Source organism: Salmo trutta, chromosome 34, assembly GCF_901001165.1.
Source record: "Salmo trutta chromosome 34, fSalTru1.1, whole genome shotgun sequence".
Lineage (NCBI taxonomy): Eukaryota > Metazoa > Chordata > Actinopteri > Salmoniformes > Salmonidae > Salmo > Salmo trutta.
This window is the reverse complement of record NC_042990.1, coordinates 9,118,997-9,131,375: the sequence shown is the minus strand read 5'-3', so window position 1 is coordinate 9,131,375 and position 12,379 is coordinate 9,118,997.

Here is a 12,379-nt window from a genome sequence, read left to right as displayed (position 1 = left end):
AGCAGGGAGAGATATATAGGAGAGAGAGAGCAGGGAGAGATATATAGGAGAGAGAGAGAGCGAAAGAGCAGGGAGAGATATATAGGAGAGAGAGAGCAGGGGGAGATATATAGGAGAGAGAGAGCAGGGAGAGATATATAGGAGAGAGATAGCAGGGAGAGATATATAGGAGAGAGAGAGCAGGGAGAGATATATAGGAAAGAGAGAGCAGGGAGAGATATATAGGAGAGAGAGAGCAGGGAGAGATATATAGGAGAGAGATAGCAGGGAGAGATATATAGGAGAGAGAGAGAGCAGGGAGAGATATATAGGAGAGAGAGAGAGCAGGGAGAGATATAGAGGAGAGAGAGAGCAGGGAGAGATATATAGGAGAGAGAGAGCAGGGAGAGATATATAGGAGAGAGAGAGCAGGGAGAGATATATAGGAGAGAGAGAGCAGGGAGAGATATATAGGAGAGAGAGAGAGCTGGGAGAGATATATAGGAGAGAGAGCAGGGAGAGATATATAGGAGAGAGAGAGCAGGGAGAGATATATAGGAGAGAGAGAGCAGGGAGAGATATATAGGAGAGAGAGAGCAGGGAGAGACATATAGGAGAGAGAGAGCAGGGAGAGATATATAGGAGAGAGAGAACAGGGAGAGATATATAGGAGAGAGAGAGAGCAGGGAGAGATATATAGGAGAGAGAGAGCAGGGAGAGAGATATAGGAGAGAGAGAGAGCAGGGAGAGATATATAGTAGAGAGAGAGAGCAGGGAGAGATATATAGGAGAGAGAGAGCAGGGAGAGATATATAGGAGAGAGAGAGCAGGGAGAGATATATAGGAGGAGAGAGAGAGCGAAAGAGCAGGGAGAGATATATAGGAGAGAGAGAGCAGGGGGAGATATATAGGAGAGAGAGAGCAGGGAGAGATATATAGGAGAGAGATAGCAGGGAGAGATATATAGGAGAGAGAGAGCAGGGAGAGATATAGGAAAGAGAGAGCAGGGAGAGATATATAGGAGAGAGAGAGCAGGGAGAGATATATAGGAGAGAGATAGCAGGGAGAGATATATAGGAGAGAGAGAGAGCAGGGAGAGATATATAGGAGAGAGAGAGCAGGGAGAGATATAGAGGAGAGAGAGAGCAGGGAGAGATATATAGGAGAGAGAGAGCAGGGAGAGATATATAGGAGAGAGAGAGCAGGGAGAGATATATAGGAGAGAGAGAGAGCAGGGAGAGATATATAGGAGAGAGAGAGCTGGGAGAGATATATAGGAGAGAGAGCAGGGAGAGATATATAGGAGAGAGAGAGCAGGGAGAGATATATAGGAGAGAGAGAGCAGGGAGAGATATATAGGAGCGAGAGAGCAGAGAGATATATAGGAGAGAGAGCAGGGAGAGATATATAGGAGAGAGAGAGCAGGGAGAGATATATAGGAGAGAGAGAGCAGGGAGAGATATATAGGAGACAGAGAGCAGGGAGAGATATATAGGAGAGAGAGAGCAAGGAGAGATATATAGGAGAAAGAGAGCAGGGAGAGATATATGGTAGAGAGAGAGAGCGAAAGAGCAGGGAGAGATATATAGGAGAGAGAGAGCAGGGAGAGATATATAGGAGAGAGAGAGCAGGGAGAGATATATAGGAGAGAGAGAGAGCAGGGAGAGATATATAGGAGAGAGAGAGCAGGGAGAGATATATAGGAGAGAGAGAGAGCAGGGAGAGATATATAGGAGAGAGAGAGCAGGGAGAGATATATAGGAGAGAGAGAGAGCAGGGAGAGATATATAGGAGAGAGAGAGCAGGGAGAGATATATGGTAGAGAGAGAGAGCGAAAGAGCAGGGAGAGATATATAGGAGAGAGAGAGCAGGGAGAGATATATAGGAGAGAGAGAGCAGGGAGAGATATATAGGAGAGAGAGAGAGCAGGGAGAGATATATAGGAGAGAGAGAGCTGGGAGAGATATATAGGAGAGAGAGCAGGGAGAGATATATAGGAGAGAGAGAGCAGGGAGAGATATATAGGAGAGAGAGAGCAGGGAGAGATATATAGGAGCGAGAGAGCAGAGAGATATATAGGAGAGAGAGAGCAGGGAGAGATATATAGGAGAGAGAGAGCAGGGAGAGATATATAGGAGAGAGAGAGCAGGGAGAGATATATAGGAGACAGAGAGCAGGGAGAGATATATAGGAGAGAGAGAGCAAGGAGAGATATATAGGAGAAAGAGAGCAGGGAGAGATATATGGTAGAGAGAGAGAGCGAAAGAGCAGGGAGAGATATATAGGAGAGAGAGAGCAGGGAGAGATATATAGGAGAGAGAGAGCAGGGAGAGATATATAGGAGAGAGAGAGAGCAGGGAGAGATATATAGGAGAGAGAGAGCAGGGAGAGATATATAGGAGAGAGAGAGAGCAGGGAGAGATATATAGGAGAGAGAGAGCAGGGAGAGATATATAGGAGAGAGAGAGAGCAGGGAGAGATATATAGGAGAGAGAGAGCAGGGAGAGATATATGGTAGAGAGAGAGAGCAAAGAGCAGGGAGAGATATATAGGAGAGAGAGAGCAGGGAGAGATATATAGGAGAGAGAGAGCAGGGAGAGATATATAGGAGAGAGAGAGCAGGGAGAGATATATAGGAGAGAGAGAGCAGGGAGAGATATATAGGAGAGAGAGAGAGCAGGGAGAGATATATGGTAGAGAGAGAGAGCGAAAGAGCAGGGAGAGATATATAGGAGAGAGAGAGCAGGGAGAGATATAGGAGAGAGAGAGCAGGGAGAGATATATAGGAGCGAGAGAACAGAGAGATATATAGGAGAGAGAGAGAGCAGGGAGAGATATATAGGAGAGAGAGAGCAGGGAGAGATATATAGGAGAGAGAGAGCAGGGAGAGATATATAGGAGACAGAGAGCAGGGAGAGATATATAGGAGAGAGAGAGCAGGGAGAGATATATAGGAGAGAGAGAGCAGGGAGAGATATATAGGAGACAGAGAGCAGGGAGAGATATATAGGAGAGAGAGAGCAGGGAGAGATATATAGGAGAGAGAGAGCAGGGAGAGATATATAGGAAAGAGATAGCAGGGAGAGATATATAGGAGAGAGATAGCAGGGAGAGATATATAGGAGAGAGATAGCAGGGAGAGATATATAGGAGAGAGATAGCAGGGAGAGATATATAGGAGAGAGATAGCAGGGAGAGAGGGGGGATCAAGAGGTGTTTAGCGACTGGCAAATGGCTTTGAAATGACAACCTTGGTGACATATTCATGACATGTTTATTTTGCACAGTTATCAAGGCAAATCAGTGGGCGACGAGGTGCGATAATTTACATGCTAATGCGTTCTCGTTTATGTGTTGAATGTTTTACATACAATATGCATTTTTGAAGAGAGCTCTTTGCATGACGAAGGCTGTCTGGTTCTGAAAAAAGCAAAACGGTCATAATGCACAAGCTTCTTGTTAGTATTAGCCCCAATTTTATGTCAAAGGCTTGTCGCAGCAAATTATTTCCAAAAAGTGAATGTGTGTCCCTGTTGAGATGCAGATCATTTTATGGTTATCAAAAGTCACACTTCTATGAAAATACATACTGTCTGTAAAGTACAATGCTCAAAAAAATAAAGGGAACACTTAAACAACACAATGTAACTCCAAGTCAATCACACTTCTGTGAAATCAAACTGTCCACTTAGGAAGCAACATTAATTGACAATACATTTCACATGCTGTTGTGCAAATGGAATAGACAACAGGTGGAAATTATAGGCAATTAGCAAGACACCCCTCATCCAGGATGTCACAGCTCATCCAGGATGGCACATCAATGCGAGCTGTGGCAAGAAGGTTTGCTGTGTCTGTCAGCGTAGTGTCCAGAGCATGGAGGCACTACCAGGAGACAGGCCAGTACATCAGGAGACGTGGAGGAGGCCGTAGGAGGGCAACAACCCAGCAGCAGGACCGCTACCTCCGCCTTTGTGCAAGGAGGAGCAGGAGAAGCACTGCCAGAGCCCTGCAAAATGACCTCCAGCAGGCCACAAATGTGCATGTGTCTGCTCAAACGGTCAGAAACAGACTCCATGAGGGTGGTATGAGGGCCCGACGTCCACAGGTGGGGGTTGTGCTTACAGCCCAACACCGTGCAGGACGTTTGGCATTTGCCAGAGAACACCAAGATTGGCAAATTCGCCACTGGCGCCCTGTGCTCTTCACAGATGAAAGCAGGTTCACACTGAGCACGTGACAGATGTGACAGAGTCTGGAGACGCCGTGGAGAACGTTCTGCTGCCTGCAACATCTTCCAGCATGACCGGTTTGGCGGTGGGTCAGTCATGGTGTGGGGTGGCATTTCTTTGGGGGGCCACACAGCCCTCCATGTGCTCGCCAGAGGTAGCCTGACTGCCATTAGGTACCAAGATGAGATCCTCAGACCCCTTGTGAGACCATATGCTGGTGCGGTTGGCCCTGGGTTCCTCCTAATGCAAGACAATGCTAGACCTCATGTGGCTTGAGTGTGTCAGCAGTTCCTGCAAGAGGAAGGCATTGATGCTATGGACTGGCCCGCCCGTTCCCCAGACCTGAATCCAATTGAGCACATCTGAGACATCATGTCTCGCTCCATCCACCAACGCCACGTTGCACCACAGACTGTCCAGGTGTTGGCGGATGCTTTAGTCCAGGTCTGGGAGGAGATCCCTCAGGAGACCATCCGCCACCTCATCAGGAGCATGCCCAGGCGTTGTAGGGAGGTCATACAGGCACGTGGAGGCCACACACACTACTGAGCTTCATTTTGACTTGTTTTAAGGACATTACATCAAAGTTGGATCAGCCTGTAGTGTGGTTTTCTACTTTAATTTTGAGTGTGACTCCAAATCCAGACCTCCATGGGTTGATAAATTGGATTTCCATAGATTATTTTTGTGTGATTTTGTTGTCAGCACATTCAACTATTTAAAGAAAAAAGTATTAAATAAGATGATTTATTTCATTCAGATCTAGAATGTGTTGTTTAAGTGTTCCCTTTATTTTTTTGAACAGTATATATCCCAGGGACCAACCAGCTTAGCCTGCTACAGCTTGATAGTAGACTGTCCTATAGTCCTATTGTCCTGTTGTGTTCAGATTAGTCATGTAAATCAAATTTCTTCATTTTGTTTCATTCATTTGAATTGAAGAAAATTGAATTGGGAAATTGCCTGTGTGTGTGTGTGTGTGTGTTTAGGCAGAAAGGGGTCTCTGTTTCTCCTTCTTTGTCAATATCAGGATATCCTTTTTCTTCTAAAACCTTAATGAATCACATTAAGACCAATCTACGGTATGTCAATGTTTTCAGTGTGATTCCAATCCTTTTGGATGTGTGGATCAGGTAAGAAGCTGTGAGATTTGGCATTACTCATGATAGGATTGGAAAATAGCATGAAAGGCATTTAAACGATTAGTGTAATGATGAGTGAAGGTAAACAAATCACATTAAATCAGATCTGGCTGGCTCTCTATCTCTGACGCATACACACATGCATGCGCACACACACGCGTGCACACGCACGCGCGCACACACAAACGCTGATATGAGAAAAATCTGTCTAAGCCCTCCGCCTGAGGGAATGAGATAATTTTAGAGTGTGTGTGTGTGTGTGTGTGTGCGTGTACATGTACGTACATGCAGGCGGGCGTGTGTCTGTATGTGTGTGTGTTTGTGTGTGCGTGTTTGTGCGTGTACATGTGCGTGCAGGCGTGTGTTTAAATGTCCGAAAGCATTGTGAGCAATCACGGCACAGCTGTGCGAGAGGGAGAGAGACACAATTGATCGGTAATGAGTGTCTGAAACACGTGTCAAACATCTGGAGACATTGGGCAATGCCCTCCACATGGCTTCTTCATTTGGCAATAGTGGGGCACACTCACAGCCTTACTGACGAATCCACTCGGCACTCACACAAGAAACAGCCATATGGAGGGAGAGAGAGAGGAGAGGATGGGAGAAAGAGAGAGAGAAGGAGACCGGAAATGAGTGTGCAGGAGAGAAAGAGGAAGAGAGAGCGAGAAAGAGGGAAAGGAAAGAGAGATACAAGAGTTGTGAAGTCATCTAACAGGAAATGAATGCACTTTGAAGATAAGTGCTGTTCAAAAGATTCAAGGAGAGGCCCCACCGCCCACGATCACTCAACAACAAAATCCCAAACGTAAACCTTTATCTCTCTCCCATCAAAAAAGGGAATCCCCATCAGATTCCATATTGCATTTTAATATCATGATGTTGTTAGCTTAAGCAGGTCTGAGTATAAAACCCCGCAACCCGGCCACATGAACAGGCACAAGGCAGGCATATGAGGTTAACGTAGCATAGCGTAGCATAGCCCAATTAAAAGCAGTGAGCAGGAATGCGGTCGATGCTACATGCCGTACCAAAGAGATATCAAAGAGATGCTAACGACTACATGGTTGGGGGATGAAGGGGGGAGAGGGGGGGAGGGAGGGGGGGGGAGAGGTTGAAAGGGTTCACTCTGGCTTATTTCAAATATGCACCATTACAGGAATCTAAATATAGCACCCAGAGTCTGCTACTTAACAGATTAAAATGAATTAAGATTGCTTTTCCTGGCTCCAAAAACAGAAATGAAATAAACTACAACAGGGTCATGTTTGTTCTCAGATGTTTTTATGTACAGTCGAGAGAAGAGAAGGTTTGTAAAATAACTTTTCCTTTTCAGACATTTTCTGTATAGCCTACAACCACTGTTTTTTTTTATACCTCACTAAAATGGGCAAAATGGTGTTTCGGTAGATTTTAAATAATCAAGTCAATGTTCTACATGCTGTTAAAAATATTAGGTGATTTAGGCCATAAAGGCAATACAAAGGCCACAATTTTAGGATATGCAATCTGAAAGGATTTAAAATGCTTCTCCTTTCACAGTATGTGCCTTACTGGTCATCTGGTTATAGCTGGTTATAGCTGGTTATAGCCAGCATGGCAACAAACTGCTAAGCCGCTCACAGCAAGCTGCTTTCAAATAGCCTCCTACAAAACGTGTTTGAGCCCAGATCAGATTCTGACTCTGTGGCATTTAAAAACTCAACAAGCCACCACAGTCAGTAAAGACCTACCAAATAGGGGTGATACAGTGGTTCTTCCTTTAGAAGTATGTTCGATCGCCGGCAAGCATTTAGGGACATTCTGTGGCCGTTAGTTATCCGAATGTGGTAGCAAACAGTAAAGTGGTATTACAGCACTACTCCTTTGATGCAACACACTGAATACACACACCAACACGTCTCTGTCAAGCTTTTCCAGCTGCGGTACTGCAAGATAGAAGAGACATTGCAACTGCTAAAGGAAGATATTGGAGTCTTCTTTGTGTGCAAAACTCTTCTCTTTTTCCCTTTGACGTAACAAAAAGACATCATGACCTAGAGCCAACTGCTGTTCACACCTACTGTAGAATCATTTACTGTGAGATGCATGCAACTCCCAATCAATGTAATGACTGGGACTGCTCTAAATAGAGGTACTAGAAAAGTACAGAGAGATGTCCACAGCTACAAAAACGAATTTCTTTTTGAATTTGGAACGGTGTACTGCAATGCACTGCAATACAGTGTGCGCTTATATAATAGGCCCTGTTGATTTAAGATATGGGCCCTACGTGATGGCATCTGCAGTGTCCATTTTAGGACGTTCTCTCTCTCTCTCTCTCTCTCTCTCTCTCTCTCTCTCACATTATGTCTATATACGGTGTTGTTACAATGTGCAAATAGTTAACGTACAAAAGGGCAATTAAATATTGGTTGTATTTACAAGGGTGTTTGTTCTTCACTGGTTGCCCTTTTCTTGTGGCAACGGGTCACAAATATTGCTGCTGTGATGGCAGACTGTGGGGTGGCAGGTAGCCTAGTGGTTAGAGCGTTGGGCCAGTAACCGAAAAGTTGTAGGATCGAATCCCCGAGCTGACAAGGCAAAAATCTGTTGTTCTGCCCCTGAACAAGGCAGTCGTTCCTTGGTAGGCAGGCATTGTAAATAAGAATTTGTTCTTAACTGACTTGCCAGGTTAAATAAAAACTGTGGTATTTCACCCAAAATTGGGTTTGTTTTCAAATTTTTTGTGGATCTGTGTAATCTGAGGGAAATATGTGTCTCTAATATGGTCATACATTTGGCAGGAGGTTAGGAAGTGGAGCTCAGTTTCCACCTAATTTTGTGGGCAGTGTGCACATAGCCTGTCTTCTCTTGAGAGCCAGGTCTGTCTATGGCGGCCTTTCTCAATAGCAAGGCTTTGCTCACTGAGTCTGTACATAGTCAAAGTTTTCCTTAAGTTTGGGTCAGTCACAGTGGTCAGGTATTCTGCCACTGTGTACTCTCTGTTTAGGGCCAAATAGCATTCTAGTTTGCTCTGTTTTTTGTTGATTCTTTCCAATGTGTCAAGTAATTATATTTCTGTTTCCTCATGATTTGGTTGGGTCTAATTGTGTTGCTGTCCTGGGGCTCTGTGGGGTGTGTTTGTGTTTGTGAACAGAGCCCCAGGACCAGCTTGCTTAGGGGACTCTTCTCCAGGTTCATCTCTCTGTAGGTGATGACTTTGTTATGGAAGGTTTGGGAATCGCTTCCTGTCTGTTTGTGAACAGAGCCCCAGGACCAGCTTGCTTAGGGGACTCTTCTCCCGGTTCATCTCTCTGTAGGTGATGTCTTTGTTATGGAAGGTTTGGGAATCGCTTCCTGTCTGTTTGTGAACAGAGCCCCAGGACCAGCTTGCTTAAGGGACTCTTCTCCAGGTTCATCTCTCTGTAGGTGATGGCTTTGTTATGGAAGGTTTGGGAATCTCTTCCTTTTAGGTGGTCGTAGAATTTAACGGCTCTTTTCTGGATTTTGATAATTAGCGGGTATTGGCCTAATTCTGATCTGCATGCATTTTTTGGTGTTTTACGTTGTACACAGATTATATTTTTGCAGAATTCTGCATGCAGAGTCTCAATTTGGTGTTTGTCCCGTTTTGTGAATTCTTGGTTGGTGAGCGGACCCCAGACCTCACAACCATAAAGGGCAATGGGTTCTATAAGTATTTTTAGCCAGATTCGAATTGGTATGTCGAATTTGATGTTCCATTTGATGGCATAGAAGGCCATTCTTGCCTTGTCTCTCAGCTCGTTCACAGCTTTGTGGAAGTTACCTGTGGCGCTGATGTTTAGGCCGAGGTCCGTATCGTTTTTTTGTGTGCTCTAGGGCAACAGTGTCTAGATGGAATTTGTATTTGGAGTCCTGGTGACTGGACCTTTTTTGGAACACCCTTATTTCTGTTTTACTGAGATTTACTGTCAGGGCCCAGGTCTGACAGAATCTGTGCAGATTCTCTCTCTCTCTCACTCCCTCCCTCTCTCCCTAGTCCTGCGCCTGTTGACTTTGAGCCGTGCTCCAGGACAGGAGCCAAATCCAGGGTGTTGTGGTGCACTCCCCCTGCAGCAGCCAGGAGCCACGGCTCCAGATGAGCTGAGCTGCTCTCCAGTGTGTAAAAGGAGCAGTCACACTAGAAACTTCGCCTCCACTGCAGCTGCCACCCACACAGTGCAGAAACACATTGGCACACACACACACACACACTCTGCCACTTCACTTCACTGTAGCCTGCCTGCAGACATATGATTAGAGTTAAACAAAAGGCATGTGTACAGTTAGCTGAATACAGAAATAAAACTGTAACACACACTCACTGGATGGTACACATTGCTGGGTAACTAGAAGTGTGGAGAACGCCCTCCAGAACAGGCAGCTAGACCAGCTGACAAGCAAGAGCCTCATTACCGCCTCTACTTCACTCACACACTCTCTGCCTCTCGTACAAACATATTGTACACAGCATGCACACACACACACACACACTTCACACACATTCTCACACATGAGCGAGTTTCACATCACTCCCCTCTGCAGGGAAACTAGCCCTCCCCACAGCACTCCAGCACCAGTCTCCATAGCGACGGCCAATCCAGAGCTGGGGGGGGAGTCCGTCATCTTCGAAGCAGAACTGGCAGAGGAAGTCCAGGAAAGGAGAGGTGCAGGAAAATATGGAGCAGGAGAGTGAGGAAGAAGGGGGGAGAAGGCGAGGGAAAAAGGCTCTGGGGCAGGGGCCAGGAGGAAAGAGTTCAAATGTAACCAGAAGAGAAGAGAGGGAGAAGACAGGAGAGAAGAGGACCTCTTGGGGTGTAGAAGTGAGAGGTTGCCGTGAAGCCTTGCGGGATAGGTAGAACAGTTTCCACTTCCACGCCCCACACCACTGAATAACTGTCAAATCTCCACATGTGCCTATACTGTGCGTAACTGTCAGCATGTCATGAATGCTTCTCTAGTTTAGACAGCCTATACCGGCTTCAGGGTAAACATTACAGAGGTTATAGTCAGAACCTAATGCACATGTCCTTAGGAAAGAGTTGGTTTCCACCACATAGTCAAATTGTCTGTTGCCAGGATTCAATCAAAGCGCAGTGTTGACAAGCGTACTGCAATTTATGTTTAAAGATCATTTTCTTCACCGTGAATGCAATCCCCTGAATGTCCGAAAACGCCTTCAAAAGGCACATTGTCGACAATGCAGTTTGCTTGTGAACAACGCATCTAATTGAATCCTGGCCTGTGTGTCGGCTAAGTAAAATGGTGATGTCATCCTGAGAGTATGGAAAGTTTCTCTGACCCAGCAGGCCTCTGGAGGGATGGTTATAGAGAGTACAGTTGTAGCTAGCAACACGTCCATTCAACAATATTCCAGCAGAATCTGGAAATGTCCTGTTGCTGGAACCTCCTTTGACACTTCAGTGTTTCAGGGACCAAAACTGAGAGTCGCTCCCTCAAGTTAGGGGTTGGGTTAAATGCAGAAGACACATTTCAGTTGAATGCGTTCAGTTGTACAACTGACTAGGAATCTCCCCTTTCCCTTTCCATTTAAAGCCGTCCCTTTCGTTTTCTGCCATCCCATTGAGAAGCTGCAATAGGACAATAGATTTTAGTCACAGTGCGTTCAGAAAGTATTCAGACCCCTTTACTTGTTTAATTCTAAAATGGATTACAAAAAAAATGAATCTGAATCAGTCTACACACAATACCCCATAATGACAAGGGAAAACAGGTTTTTAGACATTTTTACAAATGTATTAAAAATAAAAAACAGAAAAACCTTACTTACATAAGTTTTCAGACTCTTTGCTATGAGACTCGAAACTGAGTTCAGGTGCATCCTGTTTCCATTGATCATCCTTGAGATCTTTCTACAACTTGACTGGAGTCCACCTGTGGTAAATTCAATTGATTGGACATGATTTGGAAAGGCACACACCTGTCTATATAAGAAGCCATGAGATCGAAGGAATTGTCTGTAGAGCTCAGAGACAGGATTGTATCAAGGCACAGATCTCTGGGAGGGTACCAAAAAATGTCTGCAGCATTGAAGGTCCCCAAGAACACAATGGCCTCCATCATTCTTAAATGGAAGAAGTTTGGAACCACCAAGACTCTTCCTAGAGGTGGCCGCCAGGCCAAGCTTAGCAATCGGGGGAGAAGGGCCTTGGTCAGGGAGGTGACCAAGAACCCGATGGTCACTCTGACAGAGCTCCAGAATCTCTATGTAGAGATGGGAGAACCTTCCAGAAGGACAACCATCTCTGCAGCACTCCACCAATCAGGCCTTCATGGTAGAGTCGCAAGACAGAAGCCACTCCTCAGTAAAAGGAACATGACAGCTCGCTTGGAGTTTGCCAAAAGACACCTAAAGGACTCTGACCAGGAGAAATAAGATTCTCTGGTCTGATGAAACCAAGATTGAACTCTTTGGCCTGAATGCCAAGTGTCACATGTGGAAGAAACCTGGCACCATCCCTACGGTCAAGCATGATGGGGGCAGCATCATGCTGTGGGGATGTTTTTCAGCAACAGGGGCAGGGAGATTAGTCAGGATCGAGGGAAAAGATGAACGGAGCAAAGTACAGAGAGACCCTTGATGAAAGCCTACTCCAGAGCACTCAGGACCTCAAACTGAGGCAAAAGTTCACCTTCCAACAGGACAACAACACGAAGCACAATGCCAAGACAACGCAGGAGTGGCTTTGGGACAAGTCTCTAAATGTCCTTGAGTGGCCCAGCCAGATCCCGGACTTGAACCTGATCTAACATCTCTGGAGAGACCTGAAAATAGCTGTGCTGTGTTCCAATGGCACGATGTGTTAGCTAATCCAAGTTTATCATTTTAAAAGACTAATTGATCATTAGAAAACCCTTTTGCAATTATGTTAGCACAGCTGAAAACTGTTGTACTGATTAAAGAAGCAATAAAACTGGCCTTCTTTAAACTAGTTGAGTATCTGGATTTGTGTGTTTGATTACAGGCTCAAAATGGTCAGAAACAAAGAACTTTTTTCTGAT